The sequence below is a fragment of the Triticum urartu genome, chromosome 1A (genome assembly GCF_056163025.1).
Source record: "Triticum urartu cultivar PI428250 chromosome 1A, HENAU_Tu73, whole genome shotgun sequence".
NCBI lineage: Eukaryota > Viridiplantae > Streptophyta > Magnoliopsida > Poales > Poaceae > Triticum > Triticum urartu.
The window spans coordinates 492,650,463-492,667,572 of NC_141873.1; the positions used below are offsets into that span (position 1 = coordinate 492,650,463).

Consider the following 17,110-nt stretch of genomic DNA (forward strand, 5'->3'; position numbering starts at 1 on the left):
GCCAAATTTTCCCATTGTCGACCTCCCGCCATAGTTTCCCGCTTTGCTCGTTCCCACCATATTTCCCCGCTTTGCTCGTTCCCACCATATCTTTCCGCTCTCTAATTCCCGCCATATGTTCCCGCTCTTTAGTTCCTGCCATATTTTCCCGCTCTTCAGTTCCCGCCAGTATCCCCCACCATATGTTCCCCCTACCGAGTTCCCACCTTCCTTTGTGTTCTCAACCTATAAAACCCCCTCGTCACTAACGTTGGTAAGCATTCTAGCGTAGTCTCGTAGTCTCGCCAAGATGTCCGGATATCCTTTTGATCATAGTTTTCATAGTCGTATGTCCGAATGTCTGTTGCGTTTAGCCGCTGATTTCAGGGTTGACAACAGATTAGTTCCGTGAGAAGAAATCATCAGTAGTGACACCCTGCTGAATGAGCTGGCTCACGCATTAAGTCGGAGTGGGTGGCCTTCCAGGACCTTTGAGGAGATACGCATCGAACTTCTGAGGTTGCATGGAAGATACCTAAAGTGTGGTAGGTACCTAAATTTCGGAGCAAAATATACTTATTTATGGAGTGCTGACAGCGAGGATGAAGATGATATCTTCATGCTGCCGCTTCCGGGTTCTGCATCGTCAAAGGGCAAGAGTTCTTCATCGTCGAAGGGCAAGATTTCTGCATTGTCGAAGGGCAAGAGTTCTTCATCGTCGAAGGGCAAGAGTTCTTCATCGTCGAAGGGCAAGAGCTCTGCATCGATGGAGGATGACAATGATGACTTCATGTAGTTTTTATGTTGTATGTTATATCTAGTTGTTTAATTTAGATGTAGTTCTATCTAGTTGTTTGTACTGTCTTGTTGTACTACCATTGTGTTCTATCTAAATATGATGTTGTAGTTCGGATAACAGAGTACTAAAATAGAGTAGGCATATGTCTCATACATAAGTACATAGTCATTTTTCTCATACATAGAATAGACATAATTCTCATACAGAAATAGATGGTAATGTCTCTACTGATAGATAGAAGCGTCAGTGACGACGTCTGGCCTGGCGGGGAGGCGGATCTACAGGCGGCGTCCATCCCAACCTATTGGGTGCCCTAATGTTACGAGGAGGAATCTCAGACTCTCCCTGGTCATGTTGTGTATCATGTGTGGGGCCTGGTGGAGGAGTCGAAAACATGTTCATCCACTGGGTGTGCTGCGACATCTGAGCCTGTATGTTCTCCTTGGGATGTTGATCACTCCCTCACGTATCATGTTATGCCGACATAGACGCCTGATATCCGTAGGCTCCTGCATGATGGAACGCTAAGTCATGAAGAATGAGGTCGCCTCAATTAATATTGAAAACAATAAATATGAAGACACATACCTGCTGGCTGTGATGGCTACTCTGGCTCAAACACGAAGCTCGACGAGGGACCGTGTTGTTGTGGCTGTGGAGAAAACACGAAGCTCGACGTGGGACCATAGTGCTGCGGGTGTTGCCAGGTTGGTCAGGACGGGGTGGCCTCGTTGCCGACTGATGTGCTAGACATGGACGTGGTTGATGTCGGTGCATGGAGGGACGCGGCTGCTGCTGGTGGTGCTGAACAACGTCGCTTCTCCCGGTGCACGTGATAGCCTCGTAGACAGCCCATATTTTGTTATGCATTCGTTCCAAGAAGGGCTATAGCACAGGACGGTGGTGAAGAAGAGGTCCAGACGACAGTGATCGTCCAAAGGTGGTCACGTCATCGTAGAGTTCGTGTGTCAAGGTAGCCTGCAAATTTTCATGACGATTATTAAGTATGCACGTCAAAGTATGTGACAACATTACTTAAAGAAAATATATCTTACCGCGTACCGCCTAGAGCCCGAAGTATCATAGGTCGGGCACATATCCAACGGAGTAGGATCAGGTATCTCCTCTGGGTGAGAGTGCTCAACGATGCGTAACCGTGTTCCGGTCATGTAGCACGGCAAATAGAGATTGAATTCATTGAGATCAAAATTGTGATTCTCATGCCATAGATGTGTGTTTGTTGTCTCCCATTCTATAACATACGGCTCTAGTCTAGCTAGCCAGTCAGCAGTTGTCCTGGTCATGCCCTTCCTTGTTGTCCTAAAATTGTGGTGTGTGTTCAACAATTACCTAATGCTTTGAATTGAGTACTATGAAAGATGATGCAACATTGAAAAACTGGTTAATACCTATGGATGTGTGCTGGCACCGGGTTCTCTGTAGGGGGAGGTAGCTTCAACTACAAAAGACCAAATTGCCTCATAACCCTCTGTTGTGCCATCTCCTCGACAAAGACATCGAAGATGATCTTTGATTTCGTCATCCAGTAATCTCGGTCCCTTGTGCATAGCACAGACATACCACCAGGGTATCTCGCATTTATGGCTGCTTCTGTGTAGGTCTGCCAGATGACCCCCAGTGTACATATCGAACTGCTCGTTCAATGTCGTGTATGCCTTCCTGGTCTGATCACTAGCAAAGCGTCTCTGCAGAAAACAAATGTTAGTAGCCGCTAGCATTGAACTATCTCTGGTGCACACAAAAGTTACATTAAATTGTAACACGATACATACCTCGCGACGTGTCCAACACAGACCAAAAGTAGGCATGTCGATGCCGTCGGCATCAAACATGGCGGCTATAAGCTGATTAACACATACATCTGGTCGCCCTATAGAGAACCTCTCCCACGACCACAACTGTAGGAATAGAGGGCATCCAAGAAGGGCTGGCTTTCTCGATGTAAGCAGGCAACCGTTGCACATACCTCGGTATGTAGCCGCTATGACTGCCGAACCCCAACTCCTCTGTCTGATCTCATCCGCCGTCTGAGCGCTCGCTATCTCGAATTCCATAGGCATGTAGAGCACGCTAATAGTGGTGACATGGTTCTCTGTGAACATCACCTTGCCGAAACGCCACATTAAGTAGGCCTCTAGGCTCCGAGTGATCTGTTCCGCACTCAATGGCGCCGGGAACTTCTAGATCTGCATTAAGCAGAGAGAAAGTTTTAGTAAGCCGCGGGTATTTTCTGTAAAACCATATGCACGATAACTTGAAGATAAGAGCTAGGGGGAATAACCTGGAAATTGAGCAACCAATCATACTTAGGTCCATGATGCTCCCATACCGGATCCGGAGCATCAGGAAAAACACCATGAAAACATTGTGTAAGACCTCGCTCCCAACCAGCCGGTGCGTCCAACGGTCATATGGCATGACCTGCCAATGGTAGTCCGAGCAAAAGTTGAAGGAAATATGCCCTAGAGGCAATAATAAAGTTATTATTTATTTCCTTATATCATGATAAATGTTTATTATTCATGCTAGAATTGTATTAACCGGAAACGTAATACATGTGTGGATACATAGACAAACAGAGTGTCACTAGTATGCCTCTACTTGACTAGCTCGTTGAATAAAAGATGGTTAAGTTTCCTAGCCATAGACATGAGTTGTCATTTGATTAACAGGGTCACATCATTAGAGAATGATGTGATTGACTGGACCCATTCCGTTAGCATAGCACTTGATCGTTTAGTTTGTTGCTATTGCTTTCTTCATGACTTATACATGTTCCTATGACTATGAGATTATGCAACTCCCGTTTACCGGAGGAACACTTTGTGTGCTACCAAACGTCACAACGTAACTGGGTGATTATAAAGGTGCTCTATAGATGTCTCCGAAGGTACTTTTTGGGTTGGCATATTTCAAGACTAGGATTTGTCACTCCGATTGTCGGAGAGGTATCTCTGGGCCCTCTCGGTAATGCACATAACCTAAGCCTTGCAAGCATTGCAACTAATGAGTTAGTTGAGAGATGATGTATTATGGAACGAATAAAGAGACTTGCCGGTAACGAGATTGAACTAGGTATTGAGATACCGATGATCGAATCTCGGGCAAGTAACATACGATGATAAAGGAAACAACGTATGTTGTTATGCGGTTTGACCGATAAAGATCTTCATAGAATATGTGGGAGCCAATATGAGCATCCAGGTTCCGCTATTGGTTATTGATTGGAGACGTGTCTCGGTCATGTCTACATTGTTCTCGAACCCGTAGGGTCCGCACGCTTAAGGTTTCGATGGCAGTTATATTATGAGTTTATGAGTTTTGATGTACCGAAGGAGTTTGGAGTCCCGGATGAGATCGGGGACATGACGAGGAGTCTCGAAATGGTCAAGACGTAAAGATTGATATATTGGACGACTATATTCGGACATCGGAAAGGTTCTGAGTGATTCGGGTATTTTTCGGAGTACCGGAGAGTTACGGGAATTCGCCGGGGAGTATATGGGCCTTATTGGGCCATACGGGAATAGAGGAGAGAGGCCAAAAGGAAGGAGGCCTGCGTCCCCCCTCTGGTCCGAATTGGACAAGGGGTGCAGCCCCCTTTTCCTTCTCCCTCTCCTCCTCTTTCCTTCTCTCCTACTCCAACAAGGAAAGGAGGAGTCCTACTCCCGGTAGGAGTAGGACTCCCCCCTTGGCGTGCCCTCCTCCTAGGCCGGCCGCCTTCCCCCTTGCTCCTTTATATACAGGGGCGTGGGGGCACATCTAGACACAACAAGTTGATCAAGTTGATCGTCTCTTAGCCGTGTGCGGTGCCCCCCTCCACCATAGTCCATCTCGATAATACTGTAGCGGTGCTTAAGTGAAGTCCTGCGTCGGTAGAACATCAACATTGTCACCATGCCGTCGTGCTGACGAAACTCTCCCTCAACACTCAGCTGGATCGGAGTTCGAGGGACGTCATCGGGCTGAACGTGTGCAGAACTCAGAGGTGCCATGCGTTCGGTACTTGATCAGTCGGATCGTGAAGACGTACGACTACATCAACCGCGTTGTGCTAACGCTTTCGCTTTCGGTCTACGAGGGTACGTGGACACACTCTCCCCTCTCGTTGCTATGCATCACCATGATCTTGCGTGTGTGTAGGAATTTTTTTGAAATTACTATGTTCCCCAACAGTGGTATCAGAGCCTAGGTTTTATGCATTGATGTTATGCACGAGTAGAACACAAGTGAGTTGTGGGCGATACAAGTCATACTGCTTACCAGCATGTCATACTTTGGTTCGGCGATATTGTTGGATGAAGCGGCCTGGACCGACATTACGTGTACACTTACGCGAGACTGGTTCTACCGACGTGCTTTGCACACAGGTGGTTGGCGGGTGTCAGTTTCTCAAACTTTAGTTGAACTGAGTGTGGCTACGCCCGGTCCTTGCGAAGGTTAAAACAGCACCAACTTGACAAACTATCGTTGTGGTTTTGATGCGTAGGTAAGAACGGTTCTTGCTCAGCCCTTAGCAGCCACGTAAAACTTGCAACAACAAAGTAGAGAACGTCTAACTTGTTTTTGCAGGGCATGTTGTGATGTGATATGGTCAAGACGTGATGAGATATAAGTTGTTGTATGAGATGTTCATGTTCTGTTGAAGTTATCGGCAACAGGCAAAAGCCTTATGGTTATCTCTCTATTGCATAAGATGGAAGCGCCAAATAATTGCTTTACTTTATCGCTATGCGATAGCAATAGTTGCAAGAGCAATTGTTGGCGAGACAACCATGTGACGACACATTGATATAGATCAAGATGATGGAGATCATGGTGTCATGCCGGTGACGATGGAGATCATGACGATGCTTTGGAGATGGAGATCAAAGGCACAAGATGATGATGGCCATATCATGTCACATATTATGATTGCATGTGATGTTTATCTTTTATACATCTTATTTTTCTTAGTTCGGCGGTAGCTTTATAAGATAATCTCTCACTAAATTATCAAGGTATAAGTGTTCTCCCTGAGTATGCACCATTGCGAAAGTTCTTCGTGCTGAGACACCACGTGATGATCGGGTGTGATAGGCTCTATGTTCAAATACAACGGGTGCAAAACAGTTGCACACGCGGAATACTCAGGTTAAACTTGACGAGCCTAGCATATAACAGATATGGCCTCGGAACACGGAGACCGAAAGGTCGAGCGTGAATCATATAGTAGATATGATCAACATAGTGATGTTCACCATTGAAACTACTCCATCTCACGTGATGATCGGACATGGTTTAGTTGATATGGATCATGTGATCACTTAGAAGATTAGAGGGATGTTTGTCTAAGTGGGAGTTCTTAAGTAATATGATTAATTGAACTTTAATTTATCATGAACTTAGTCCTGGTAGTATTAGCATATCTATGTTGTAGATCAATAGCTCGCGTTTAGCTCCCCTATTTTATTTTTGATATGTTCCTAAAGAAAAACTAAGTTGAAAGATGTTAGTAGCAATGATGCGGATTGGATCCGTGATCTAAGGTTTATCCTCATTGCTGCACAGAAGAATTATGTCCTTGATGCACCGCTAGGTGATAGACCTATTGCAGGAGCAGATACAGACGTTATGAACGTTTGGCTAGCTCAATATGATGACTACTTGATAGTTTAGTGCACCATGCTTAACAGCTTAGAATCGGGACTTCAAAGACGTTTTGAACGTCATGGACCATATGAGATGTTCCAGGAGCTGAAGTAAATATTTCAAGCAAATACCCGAGTTGAGAGATATGAAGTCTCCAACAAGTTCTATAGCTAAAAGATGGAGGAGAATAGCTCAAGCAGTGAGCATGTGTTCAGATTGTCTGGGTACTACAATCGCTTGAATCAAGTGAGAGTTAATCTTCCAGATAAATTGTGATTGACAAAATTCTCTAGTCACCATCACCAAGTTAGTAGAACTTCGTGATGAACTATAGTATGCAAGGGATGATGAAAACGATTCCCGAGCTTTTCATGATGATGAAATCGATGAAGGTAGAAATCAAGAAATAGCATCAAGTGTTGATGATTAACAAGACCACTAGTTTCAAGAAAAGGGCAAAGGGAAAGAAAGGGAACTTCAAGAAGAACGGCAAGCAAGTTGCTGCTCAAGTGAAGAAGCCCAAGTCTGGTCCTAAGCCTGAGACTAAGTGCTTCTACTGCAAAGGGACTGGTCACTGGAAGCGGAACTGCCCCAAGTATTTGGCGGATAAGAAGAATGGCAAAGTGAACAAAGGTATATTTGATATACGGATTATTGATGTGTATTTTACTAGTGTTCGTAGCAACCCCTCGGTATTTGATATTGGTTCAGTTGCTAAGAGTAATAACTCGAAAAGTGAGTTGCAGAATGAACAAAGACTAGTTAAGGGTGAAGTGACGATGTGTGTTGGAAGTGGTTCCAAGATTGATATGATCATCATCACACACTCCCTATACTTTCGGGATTAGTGTTGAACCTAAATAAGTGTTATTTGGTGTTTGCGTTGAGCATGAATATGATTTGATCATGTTTATTGCAATACGGTTATTCATTTAAGTAAGAGAATAAATTGTTGTTCTGTTTACATGAATAAAACCTTCTATGGTCATACACCCAATAAAAATGGTTTGTTGGATCTCGATCATGGTGATACACATTTTCATAATATTGAAGCCAAAAGATGCAAAGTTAATAATGATAGTGCAACTTATTTGTGGCACTACCATTTAGATCATATTGGTGTAAAGTGCATGAAGAAAATCCATGCTGATGGGCTTTTGGAATCACTTGATTATGAATCAGTTGATGCTTGCGAACCATGCCTCATGGGCAAGATGACTAAGACTCCGTTCTCCGGAACAATGGAGCGAGCAAAAGATTTGTTGAAAATCATACATACTGATGTATGTGGTCCGATGAATATTGAGGCTCGCGGCAGGTATCATTATTTTCTGATCTTCACAGATGATTTGAGCAGATATGAGTATATCTACTTGATAAAACACAAGTCTGAAACATTTGAAAAGTTCAAAGAATTTTAGAGTGAAGTGGAGAATCATCATAACAAAAATAAAAGTTTCTACGATATGATCGCAGAAGTAAAATATTTGAGTTACGAGTTTGGCCTTCAGTTAAAACAATGTGAAATAGTTTCACTACTCACGCCACCTGGAACACCACAGTGTAATGGTGTGTCCGAACGTCATAACCATACTTTATTAGATATAGTACGATCTATGATGTCTCTTACCGATTAACCACTATAGTTTTGAGGTTATGCATTAGAGACAGCTACATTCACGTTAAATAGGGCACCATCTAAATCCGTTGAGATGACACCGTATGAACTATGGTTTGGCAAGAAACCTAAGCTGTCGTTTCTTAAAGTTTGAGGTTGCAATGCTTATGTGAAAAAGTTTCAACCTGATAAGCTCAAACCCAAATCGGAGAAGTAAACCTTCATAGGATACCCAAAAGAAACTGTTGGGTACACCTTCTATCACAGATCCGAAGGCAAGTTATTCATTGCTGAGAATGGATCCTTTCTAGAGAAGGAGTTTCTCTCGAAAGAAGTGAGTGGGAGGAAAGTAGAACTTGATGAGGTAATTGTACCCGCTCCCTTATTGAAAAGTAGTTCATCATATAAATCTGTTCTTGTGACTACTACACCAATTAGTGAGGAAGCTAATGATGATGATCATGTAACTTCAGATCAAGTTACTACCGAACCTCGTAGGTAAACCAGAGTAAGATCCGCACCAGAGTGGTACGGTAATCCTGTTCTGGAGGTCATGTTACTTGACCATGACGAGCCTACGAACTATGAGGAAGTGATGATGAGCCCAGATCCCACGAAATGGCTTGAGGCCATGAAATCTGAGATGAGATCCATGTATGAGAACAAAGTATGGACTTTGATTGACTTGCCCAATGATCGGCGAGCCATTGAGATTAAATGGATCTTCAAGATGAAGACGGACGCTGATAGTAGTGTTACTATCTACAAAGCTAGAATTGTCGCAAAAAGGTTTTCGACAAGTTCAAGGTGTTGACTACGATGAGAGTTTCTCACTCATATCTATGCTTAAGTCTGTCCGAATCATGTTAGCAATTGCCGCATTTTATGAAATCTGGCAAATGGATAAACAAAACTGCATTCTTTAATGGATTTATTAAAGAAGAGTTGTATATGATGCAACCAGAAGGTTTTGTCAAACCTAAAGGTACTAACAAAACATGCAAGCTCTAGCGATCCATCTATGGACTGGTGCAAGCATCTCGGAGTTGGAATATACGCTTTGATAAGTTGATCAAAGCATATAGTTTTATATAGACTTGCGGTGAAGCCTGTATTTACAAGAAAGTGAGTGGGAGCACTACAGCATTTCTGATAAGTATATGTGAATGACATATTGTTGATCGGAGATAATGTAGAATTATTCTGCAAAGCATAAAGGAATGTTTGAAAGGAGTTTTTCAAAGAAAGACCTCGATGAAGCTGCTTACATATTGGGCATCAAGATCTATAGAGATAGATCAAGACGCTTGATAAAATTTTTCAATGAGTACATACCTTGACAAGTTTTTGAAGTAGTTCAAAATGGAACAGTCAAAGAAGGAGTTCTTGCCTTTGTTACAAGGTGTGAAGTTGAGTAAGACTCAAAACCCGACCACGGCAGAAGATAGAGAGAGAATGAAAGTCATTCCCCATGCCTTAGCCATAGGTTCTATAAAGTATGACATGCTGTGTACCAGACCTATTGTATACCCTTCCCTGTGTTTGGCAAAGGGAGTACAATAGTGATCTAAGAATAGATCACTGGACATTGGTCAAAATTATCCTTAGTGGAATAAGGATATATTTGTCGATTATGGAGGTGACAAAAAGGTTCGTCGTAAAGGGTTACGTCGATGCAAATTTCGACACTGATCCAGATGACTCTAAATCTCAATCTGGATACATATTGCAATTGGGAGCAATTAGCTAGAGTAGCTCCATGCAGAGCATTGTTGACATAGAAATTTGCAAAATACTTACGGATCTGAATGTGGCAGACCCGTTGACTAAACTTCTCTCACAAGCAAAACATGATCACACCTTAGTACCCTTTGGGTGTTAATCACATAGCGATGTGAACTAGATTATTGACTCTAGTAAACCCTTTGGGTGTTGGTCACATGTCGATGTGAACTATTGGTATTAAATAACATGGTGATGTGAACTAGATTATTGACTCTAGTGCAAGTGGGAGACTGAAGGAAATATGCCCTAGAGGCAATAATAAAGTTATTATTTATTTCCTTATATCATGATAAATGTTTATTATTCATGCTAGAATTGTATTAACCGGAAACGTAATACATGTGTGAATACATAGACAAACAGAGTGTCACTAGTATGCCTCTACTTGACTAGCTCGTTGAATCAAAGATGGTTAAGTTTCCTAGCCATAGACATGAGTTGTCATTTGATTAACGGGGTCACATCATTAGAGAATGATGTGATTGACTTGAGCCATTCCGTTAGCATAGCACTTGATCGTTTAGTTTGTTGCTATTGCTTTCTTCATGACTTATACATGTCCCTATGACTATGAGATTATGCAACTCCCGTTTACCGGAGGAACACTTTGTGTGCTACCAAACGTCACAACGTAACTGGGTGATTATAAAGGTGCTCTACAGGTGTCTCCGAAGGTACTTGTTGGGTTGGCGTATTTCAAGATTAGGATTTGTCACTCCGATTGTCGGAGAGGTATCTCTGGGCCCTCTCGGTAATGCACATCACCTAAGCCTTGCAAGCATTTCAACTAATGAGTTAGTTGCGAGATAATGTATTACGGAACGAGTAAAGAGACTTGCCAGTAACGAGATTGAACTAGGTATTGAGATACCGACAATCGAATCTCGGGCAAGTAACATACCGATGACAAAGGGAATAACGTATGTTGTTATGCGGTTTGACCGATAAAGATCTTTGTAGAATATGTGGGAGCCAATATGAGCATCCAGGTTCCGCTATTGGTTATTGACCGGAGACGTGTCTCGGTCATGTCTACATTGTTCTCGAACCCGTAGGGTCCGCACGCTTAAGGTTTCGATGACAGTTATATTATGAGTTTATAAGTTTTGATGTACCGAAGGAGTTCGGAGTCCCGGATGAGATTGGGGACATGACGAGGAGTCTCGAAATGGTCGAGACGTAAAGATCGATATATTGGACGACTATATTCGAACATCGGAAAGGTTCCGAGTGATTCGGGTATTTTTCGGAGTACCGGAGAGTTACGGGAATTCGCGGGGAGTATATGGGCCTTATTGGGCCATACGGGGATAGAGGAGAGAGGCCAAAAGGAAGGAGGCATGCGCCCCCCCCTCTGGTCCGAATTGGACAAGGGGTGCAGCCCCCTTTTCCTTCTCCCTCTCCTCCTCTTTCCTTCTCTCCTACTCCAACAAGGAAAGGAGGAGTCCTACTCCCGGTAGGAGTAGGACTCCCCCCTTGGCGTGCCCTCCTCCTAGGCCGGCCGCCTTCCCCCTTGCTCCTATATATACAGGGGCATGGGGGCACCTCTAGACACAACAAGTTGATCAAGTTGATCGTCTCTTAGCCGTGTGCGGTGCCCCCCTCCACCATAGTCCACCTCGATAATACTGTAGTGGTGCTTAGGCGAAGCCCTGCGTCGGTAGAACATCAACATCGTCACCACGCCGTCGTGCTGACGAAACTCTCCCTCAACACTCGGCTGGATCGGAGTTCGAGGAACGTCATCGGGCTGAACATGTGCAGAACTCGGAGGTGCCGTGCGTTCGGTACTTGATCGGTCGGATCGTGAAGACGCACGACTACATCAACCGCGTTGTGCTAATGCTTCCGCTTTCGGTCTACGAGGGTACGTGGACACACTCTCCCCTCTCGTTGCTATGCATCACCATGATCTTGCGTGTGCGTAGGAATTTTTTTTGAAATTACTACGTTCCCCAACAAAAGTGACACATCCTCTAGAGTAGGAGCCATCTCTCCCCATCGAAAGTGAAACATGTGGGTCTCTAGCCTCCAACGGTCCACTAAGCAACTCAACAAGGAGGAGTCAATGATGAGGCGTTTCTCACCCGGGATAGACTCAACCAAACGCGCGAAAGGTAAAAGGCCGGCCCATTTCAACCTTCATCAGAGAACATTTCAGTTAGTGTCTCCCATTAATATGCATGTGAGTGTGCAAATTAATAAAGCACGTACCGCTGAACCCATCCTGGGTGTATCATCCAGTGCTCCTTAGGAGTGCAAGTGACCAGAGGCTCAAGCTTGCGCTCATACCATATCGCAGCATGATGACCCCTATCAATATCCCCATTCAGCAACCACAGTCCCGACATTCCTGCACATGTAAATTCAGAACATAGTGCTACACTTAATACAAATTCAGAACATAGTGCCACACTTAATACAAATTCAGAATATAGTGCCACACTTAATAAAAATTCAGAACATAGTGCCACACTTAATACAAATTCAGAACATAGTGCCACACTTAATACAAATTCAGAACATAGTGCCACACTTAATACAAATTCAGAACATAGTGCCACACTTAATACAAATTCAGAATATAGTGCCACACTTAATACAAATTTAGAACATACTACTGCTGGTTTACCTTCTTCCTCTCCCTCTTACTCCTCTTTTTCCTCTACCTCCTCTTCGTCCCCGGTTGCCTCGTCCACGCCCAGTGACGAAAGTGGGACAATTAGTGTCCCTATGGCCAAATTCATTGCATAGAATGCATTGCTTAGTCGGACCTCCTGCTTCAGATTCATCCATATCATTCCGGATGCGCTGACACTGCCGTCTGCCTCTACTTGTACGCATATGCTCTGGGTTTGGAATGTAACGCCTTTCAGCGGGGTTGACGCTGTTGAAGTTACCCATTGATCGAAAACCCATCAGCACACCTGTCCATGTATTGAGGACAGACTCTTTCAGAAAATATGGAGACACAAACGATATTGCGTCCATTCCAAGTTGCCCGCAAGCTGCAAGTACATGTGAGCAAGGTAGGTGAAGCAACTTAGGTTTGTTGCACGTGCACTCACATGTTGGCCAGGCTTCATTACCAATTTTCACCTCATGCGTCCTCAACTCATTTGCACATCCGAATTTGTTGTTGCTTAAGCGGACCTCAAACCTTCTTTCTTGATTACCGATGGCGACAACAGTGTGTGAGCTAGTTTTTTGCATCTTGTTGTCCATGTACTTCGTGACTCTTTTACAGTACCGTGTATTCGGGTTGTTCAAGATATGTTGCTCTACTTTTTGACGTCTATCTCTGAAATACTTGACGGTGCCATAGAAAATACCCTCAACGATGGTTGTAAGTGGCAATGCCCGGTTTCCTCTGAGGACAAAGTTGTATGTTTCCGCGAGGTTCATTGTCATGACACCGTACCTTGCTCCATGTGTGTCATGTAGCAAAGACCACCTCTACAGAGGCTCATGCTCTATCCACTACTGGAAGGTTTTAATCGACCTCCCGAGCCTTCTCCTAGTACCAGGTGGGTCAAAGCCTGGCAGGTCACATAGCCCAACAGGCTCCTCCTCCACGGCCGATGTTCCTGTTGCCAACTGTGCAGCTACTGCTTCAACATGTGCCCTCGCCGCTGCATCTCTTGCAGCTTTCCTGTCCCTCACGTGTCTCTGCGTGCACACATTATGTCTGTCACGTATCAAATTGTACTTCCATAACTGGTTCTGCTTACAGAGTTTTTTGAACAGATTCATCGGGTTCTTATTTCTAAACCGTGAGAAGAAATTAGCCCCCAGATGGCGCATGCACCAACGGCTCTGCAAGTCCTGCCATGGAGCTTGTTCCTCAGGGCCTGGGTTTGTCAGTGTCCTTATTGCACTGAGTATACCTGCATGCCTGTCATGAAGGATGCATACATTGGACTTCTCCTTCACAACTGATATTTTCAACTACCTAAAGAACCATGTCCAACTTTCAATGTTCTCACTCTCCATAAAAGCAAATATGAGTGGGACAACTTGATTTTGGCCGTCTTGACCTATGGTTGTCAGGATCTGACCCTTGTACTTGCCTGTGAGAAAAGTACCATCAACACATATCACCGGTCGGCAATGCGTGAAAGTTTCGATGCATACACCGAAAGAGAAGAAGAGACGATGCAACACCCTCACAGTTGGGAACTCTGGCATGAACATGTCTTGGATATCGATATAGGTGCCTGGATTCCGCTGCTGCAGGGTGTGGAGGAGCTGGACAACAGAGTCATATGCATCAAAATAAGAACCAAATCTCCTCTCAAGCGCCCCATGCTTAGCCCTCCAAGCCTTGCCATAAGAAATCATGTACTTGAACCCGGTGAATACTTTTGTCTGGACTGCCTTCACTTCCATAGCTTTGCCCTACACTATCTCATCATAAAACAACCGAGCAATAAGCGTCGATGAAAGGTTGGCATGATCTTGAGGGATGCAGGGAATAAGACAAGTGTGATTAACTAAGTCACTGATCACCCAACTTGTGCCATACTTAGGGAGAAAGCCATGCACCCTGGTGGGACAATCTACGTTCTTTCATACCATTGTCAGGAATTTCTGGCTGGACACCTGAGCTGTGAAAACCCTTTGCGTGGACATTGCCCAATTAATTATTGCATCCTTCAGGGCTTGCTTGTTCGGATACATAGCACCCTTCGCAATATTGTTCTGGTGGTATTGCCAGCCAAAATCATGTCCATCGTTCATAATCATTGCACATGAGAAGTCACGATTCCACGATGCAGGATTCGGGACCTCCTCTGCATTTTCTTATTCATCCGACTCGTCGGAATCATCGGCGTGACCCCTTTCAACATCGTTGTCTTCTTCTTCCATCTGGTCGTGCATGTGCCCATCTACCTCATCAGCGTCCACCTCGCCATTGTAATCACCATTGGCATTTCCTCCTTCTACCTGACTACTCTGCCCTGGTTCATAACCATAAGCATTTCCTCCTTCTACCTGATTGCTCTGTCCTTGTTCATAACCATCATCTCCAGCATTTGACATAGATAACTGCCTCCCTACACTGCTATGACCAGGATCGTAGCCACCCTCGCCTTCATGTGCAATGACCTCCTTCACGACGGGAAGCACTAAAGCAATAGGATTGCATCCCCTTCGTTCACAACCTTGTAACCACCGCACCCAATCGGAGTCTCGCTCTATTGGCCTCAAATAAAAGTAAATTATTGAACTTGATCGTGTCCACAATGCATGAACACCGACGGTGTGTGTTTCAGTATCAAGACCTAAACTTGCCGCAATCCATTCTTTCAACTACTGACAGACCATGTTTGAGGTGCGCTCATTGGCACCTCTATGTGAGTAAATTCACTCGGATCTGCTCCCATCTCAGTTGTTTGGACAGTACCAGGACCGTAGTAAAATCTGAACTTCACTACATCGGACATCAGACATCTCGGCTCACCTATTTTTTTCAACAATGAAATACAAGTATTAAGCAACAACTTAAAATACCCCCACTAACAAATATTAGACATGTCTATATATTAGCTAGCTATATATTACAGAATATTAACGGAGCAACTAATACAATTCACACACCTACAAGTATATTACGTATATTTGCCGAATCAACTACAAATATTGATAGATTTTAATATTTGACTGGACTGCCTATATTATGGATTTTACCGGAGCTACTACAAATACTGACACTCCTAAATACTTGACATCCACATATAGTACGGAATATTACCGGAGCAACTACACATTTTTACACAACTAATTAGTTGAAATCTAAATATATTTACGTATACTACCGGGGCAAATAACAATAATCGCACACCTAATTTATTTCACATCGAAACATATTAACAAATACTACCGAAGCACCTACGAAAAATAAAATGTTTGCCGAAATATACCCTTGAAGCGTGCGTGCGAATGAAGAACGACGAACAACGAACGGTGGCCACCAAACTGCCGGAGCTTCACCTCCACCACCTCCACCACACTGCCCCAACTTCACCACCACCACCTCCACCTCCACCGCTGATACGTCTCCGTCGTATCTACTTTTCCAAACACTTTTGCCCTTATTTTGGACTCTAACTTGCATGATTTGAATGGAACTAACCTGGACTGACGTTGTTTTCAGCAGAATTGCCATGGTGTTATTTTTGTGCAGAAATAAAAATTCTCGGAATGACCTGAAAATCAATGGAGAATTATTTTGGAATATATAAAAAATACTGGAAGAAAGATCCATGTCAGGGAGCCCACCACCTGTCCACGAGGGTGGGGGCGCGCCCGACCCCCTGGGCGCGCCCCTTGCCTCGTAGGCCCCCTGACGCTCCACCGACCTCAACCTTGACTCCATATATTCACTTTCGGGGAGAAAAAAATCAGGGAGAAGGATTCATCGCGTTTTACGATACGAAGGCGCCGCCAAGACCTAAACTCTCTCAGGAGGGTTGATCTGGAGTCCGTTCGGGGCTCCAGAGAGGGGAATCCGTCGCCATCGTCATCATCAACCTTCCCCCATCACCAATTTCATGATGCTCACCGTCGTGCGTGAGTAATTCCATCGTAGGCTTGCTGGACGGTGATGGGTTGGATGAGATTTATCATTTAATCGAGTTAGTTTTGTTAGGGTTTGATCCCTAGTATCCACTATGTTATGAGATTAATGTTGATATGACTTTGCTATGCTTAATGCTTGTCACTAGGGCCTGAGTGCCATGATTTCAGATATGAACCTATTATGTTTTCATCAATATATGAGAGTTCTTGATCCTATTTTGCAAGTCTATAGTCACCTATTATGTGTTATGATCCGTTAACCCCGAAGTGACAATAATCGGGATACTTACCGATGATGACCGTAGTTGAGGAGTTCATGTATTCACTATGTGTTAATGCTTTGGTCCGGTACTCTATTAAAAGGAGGCCTTAATATCCCTTAGTTTCTAATAGGACCCCGCTGCCACGGGAGGGTAGGACAAAAGATGTCATGCAAGTTCTTTTCCATAAGCTCGTATGACTATATTCAGAATACATGCCTACATTACATTGATGAACTGGAGCTAGTTCTGTGTCACCCTAGGTTATGACTGTTACATGATCGATCGCATCCGGCATAATTCTCCATCACCGATCCAATGCCTACGAGCTTTCCACATATTGTTCTTCACTTATTTACTTTTCCGTTGCTACTGTTGCCATCACTATAAAACACCAAAAATATTACTTTTTCTACCGTTACTTTTCCACCAATA

The 17,110-nt window shown here is 44.0% G+C and overlaps 2 pseudogenes; both read right to left on the minus strand.

The window, feature by feature from the left end:
• Positions 1-2,237: 2,237 nt before the first annotated feature.
• On the minus strand, positions 2,238-12,184 carry LOC147991901 (serine/threonine-protein phosphatase 7 long form homolog; annotated as a pseudogene).
• A 297-nt stretch (positions 12,185-12,481) lies between these two features.
• Positions 12,482-15,280, minus strand: LOC147991902 (uncharacterized; annotated as a pseudogene).
• Positions 15,281-17,110: the final 1,830 nt, after the last annotated feature.